General features: G+C 35.8%; 1 pseudogene; it reads right to left on the reverse strand.

The window, feature by feature from the left end:
- Nucleotides 1-247: 247 nt before the first annotated feature.
- Nucleotides 248-4,426, reverse strand: LOC118626745 (annotated as a pseudogene).
- Nucleotides 4,427-5,022: the final 596 nt, after the last annotated feature.

The following is a 5,022-nucleotide window of genomic DNA, read 5'->3' on the forward strand; positions in this document are numbered from 1 at the left end:
GAAAAAATAAAAATGAATAATGTATAGAACTTTATGCACATGTTTTGCAAAGAAATGGGAAAACCTGACCTATTCAAAAGACCAACATAATCTCCAGAAACAGACCCTGGAAAAACAAACAAAATGAAAAGCCACACAAGCCTTAGATTTACGTAACAATGATTTTAAGAAAACGGTCATAAATATCTTTCTTGTTTTTGTTTTTAATATGCAAGTATTTATTTTATTCACTCCTATTTGAAGGTTTTCATTTTTGGACAACAGCAAGGCATCTTATTACCCAGTCTTTCCATACCTTAAAGGCTTCCCGGGTTTTGGCAAATTCACATTATCCTCAGGACTATGCTTCGGAGTGACTCGAGGTGTGCCAGCAGATTCATCCTCAGTCCACCTCACCAGGCTTTGTAACTTTCTGTAATGTTGAAGCCAATAGTACACTGCAACTTGTGCAACAGAAAGGTCACAGTTTTAGCGGGTGCCAGTCAGCTTCTCCCAAGTGGTTGAAGGCTTTCATTAGGCATGCAAACCACTGGCAGTGGCCAAGTCCAAATATGTGTTCAGTCTCATGGGTTAAAGTCTTACAGGACTGCAGCAGCAAAACACGAGTGACTGCATAAATATATTTATCAAAAATGGAATAGTCACTTGAAGATTTTTTCTGCAATGCCTACACTTTGCCTTCATAGCTTGAGCTGTAAAAATCACTGTCATACTGGGCAAAGCTGAATATCCCCACACCATCTGTCAAAGAGGCCTGTCTAAAGACAAAATTCCAGGGGTCTCCTGGGTAAAGATCAATCATTGTTATTCCCACTACACAAAAGGCATCCTCGTGTTTCTTCTTTTTTAAGAACTTCAGTATGTGCTCTGCATGTATTTGTAGGTTTTGTGTGTTATCATTGACTCTAAAGGAACACTTCATTGCAGAGACAGGAACCCTTTCTGGCTTTTTTGTTATGTAACTGACCTATGCTCCTTCCAGAGCTTCTAATTTGCATTTCTATAAATAGGGGCTGGGAGTTCTGGCCTTTAAGGCACAATTTTCCATGTTGATTTCGGTTTTATTTTGAGATTGTAGAGTCCGAATAAACCTTCAGATATACTGTGAACTGAGTTGCCTGTCTGTGTGCTGAGCCCCAAGTCATCTCCAGAGAGTCTGGTTTCAGGCAGGAAGGGAGCAGGATTGCTGAATGAGTTCTGCTGCAAAACTATAGATTTTGTTTCTAATGCAGAAAGCCAGGTTACCTTAAAAAAGATTATAGGAGCTGAATAGACACCTCTCCAAACAGGATATACAAATGGCCAAGAGACATAAGGAGAAATGCTCAACATCACAAATCATCAGAGAGATGCAAATTAAAACAACAAGGAGTTATCCCCTCACACCTGTCAGAATGGCCGCCATCAACAAATCATCAAACAACAAGTGTTGGCGAGGGTGTGGAGAAAAGGGGATTCTAGTGCACTGCTGGTGGGAATACAGACTGGTGCAGCTACTATGGAAAACACTGTGGTGTTACCTCAAAAAAATAAAAATTGAACTCCATTTGAAAAAACAAAAAAAAGCAAAAAGATTATAGGAAACCAAGGTTGTTTTGGGTGGAGAAACTGAAAGCAAGCATAGGGTTGCTTTAAAGCTGTTTCCCCTCGTCCTCACTAATAGTCTGGAAGAAGTTGAAATTATCACAAAAGGAAGCCACTATGACCCTATACATGCCTGGGGATACTTTATTTGTCCTTAACCACACCCACCTAGGTTGTCTCTTCCCTGGGAGTAAAAGTTCTATGCAAATGTCAGGAGTAGATAATCAATGTTTGTTTTTCAATCTGAACTTGTCCACTTCAAACTAGGGAATGTTATGGGACAATATATATCTTTTCCAATCAAATCTGCCCCAATTCACCTGGTGGGCCAGGTTTTTAAATCAGTGATGCCCACATATACTTTTTCCAGAAGGGTAATATGAATTTAAAGCTAGGTGACCTAGGGCTAAACCCAGACAGGTGGGAAACATAAGTTTTAAAATGTATAGATGTTGCTAAGGCAGAATTCCTTGAACAGTCCAAATGGAGGCTAGCAAGGTGTATATCTACCCCTTGACAAAGGAACCTCACTTGCAATCCACTTGGGTTCCCTCCCTGCTGCAGGGAGTCTGTTTATCTTTCAAATAAATTTTCCTTTTGCTTACCCCTTTTTTCATGAACTCATTCTTTGATTTTGTAAGACAACAAACCCAGATCTGATCACTACCACTTGATTTTACCTGCTTACAATTTTTAGATGCCTAGAAATTTCTAAATGCCTAGGATTTATAGTTACATGATGCTTGAACACAAGATAATTAGTAAATATCAGCTCTAAAGTAACATTGAACTTATTCTGAACTTTCAAATTCTCCACCTTTAGATGTAGTTACATGACATTAATATGTTGTTGTGATATAGATAATTAAGATAAATTAAATATTACTTATAAATTGTTAACCTGTTACTCTGGAAAAATCATATTTATTTTACTTTTTATAATTAAAATTGTAAAACTATTTGCTTTAGTGCTAAAAAAAATCTCTTGTATTATCAATACAGTTGATTTTCATTATTAACAGTAGTACTAGAAAATAATCATGAACATTGAATTACTGAATACTGAATTGTTGCCTCTAGGAGAAATATAGGATTAGAATCCTGTGAACCTCTGGTTGCAACATTTTTATCAAGTAACCAATATATAAACTTATATTTTGTGTGTTTCTATTTTGAGACACCGTCTTTAATATAGATTGTTGATTCTTTAACATTCAAGTCATGGTCAATGACAGTATAACTCATGACTGAATAAACTGTCATAATACAGTGTCATAAGCCCTCTTATGGTTAAGAACACTAGACAGCACTTCATCTTGGGGGTCATTTTAAATAGTAGAGTCACCAACAAACAGCACAGAATTGTAAAAAACACAAAAACAAACAAAACCCTAGCACTAATGGGACCCTGTATCCTGTAAAGGACAATTGTTTACAACACGAGACATCAAACAAGAAAGCAGAGCATAACTTTGTTCAACTTCAGCTGGGAATATGAATGTCAATCAACACAAATGTTTTGCTGCTCTGCATTGCCAATGACTGGAAAGCAGCCTCAAGTACCGATTTGGGAGTTGCAAATAAATATGAGTGTGTAGACACATTTGTAAATACGGAATCTGCAGGATATGGAATAATGAGGTTCACCAGTATAACAATGTATGTATATGACAGGTGTAGTTATCTTTTTTCTTTATTTAATTTTTACTTTTCAATTATAGTTTGTATTTTATATTACTTTGTATTAGTTTCAGAGAACAGACTGATGGTTGCTAAAGAGGAGTAGGTGCTGGGAGGCTGAGTGAAAAAGGTAAAGGGATTAAGAAGTACAAATTGGTAGTTACAAAATAGTCACAGAGATATCAAGTACAGCACAGGGAATGTAGTCAATAATATTGTAATAACTATGTATGGTGCCAGGTGGGTACTGGAACTATCAGGAGGGACAATTTGTAAAGTATATAATTGTCCTCTTTCCTCTTTGAAGAGTTTCTTTCAGGCTTAAGATAGGGATAACAAATATGTTTTAGTATTTTTTATTCCCTTCTCCTAGGTCCTTCTTTATAGATATATCAGAAATAAATATTTTTGTTGTTTTTGTTATTACATAGTAAGATCACTAAATGTGGTGACTGGCTAGCTGAATACTTTGACTTTCTAAATTATAGATTACTAATATTTTGATCAATGGTTTTCTTTTATTTTGATTTTAAAATACTGACATTAAGTAATGTATTAGACATAAATGGGTACAAATATGCATAAGCAGAATCAATAATCACCCCATATAACAATGGGGAACTATGACCCACCCCACCATTCTTTTGACTTTGTTTCTGTAAATGTTGACTCTGACTAATATGTAGTTTGTAGATAAGCATTATATTTGTATAAGGATCATAGGACCAAACTTCAGAGGATACAAACTCTGACCTTCAGTCATCCCAATTTTGGGAGATGCTGACCTTCAACTGTAGAATCAGGATGACGCAGAACCAGGGTGACAAAGACCAGAATAATGCACATGAGACCATCACTTGACCAGTTTTGAGATCCTTATTGAAATAAACTGTGCTGGCCTGCACACAGAGAAGTCTTCAAGCCTCTGCTTTTGATTTCTTTGTTCTGTTTACCCTCTCCCTCCTTATTAAAACCTCTACCTGCATTGAGGTGGAGAAATAGGTGTTGGACAAGAGCCCCCCATTTTCTCATGTGGCCAAGACTTGAATAAAACTCTTTTCTTTTTTACCAGCACCTGGCTCACAAGTTTGGCTTTCATGGCATCAGACAAACAATCCTTGCTTTTGGTTATATTCACATGTGCTATAATACTTTTCTTCATTGATCAAGGCCAATTTAATTAACCAGACATAGCTTTCAATTGATTAGTATTATGCTATGCCATTAGGCAAATATATGCATATTTTTCTTTTAAAAATATTTATTTCCATTTTATATAAGGTATCATAATCTTACAATGTATTTGTAGAATTGTACAAAAATACACTTGAGTTAAAGATCAAGAATTTCATTTTGGATTGAAGACTACTTGAGCGATATGAAGATTTGACTGAATTTCAAAGTTACATGGGAAAAGAGTAGAAAAAGAAAAGCCAAAGAATCAAGATACAAAGGTCTAAAAGGTGTATATTCCACCAATATGACATTCTGGAAAAGGCAAAACTATGGCAACAGAAATCAGAACTGTGATTGCCAGAGACTGTGTATGAATGGAGGTGACTGGGTAGAAAGAGGCAAAAAAAAATTTCTGGAAGAGATATAAATAAAAAAGGAATAAGTTGAACAATATTAAGATTAGAAACTTGTCTTTATCAAATGACAGAAAGAGTTGGAGAAGGAACTACAATAGCTCTATCCTACAAAGGGTTTGTATTTGGAACATCTGAAGAATAAAAGCTGAAGACTTAAACAGATATT

This window comes from Molossus molossus, unplaced genomic scaffold (genome assembly GCF_014108415.1).
Source record: "Molossus molossus isolate mMolMol1 unplaced genomic scaffold, mMolMol1.p scaffold_m16_p_12, whole genome shotgun sequence".
In the NCBI taxonomy this organism is placed as follows: Eukaryota; Metazoa; Chordata; class Mammalia; order Chiroptera; family Molossidae; genus Molossus; species Molossus molossus.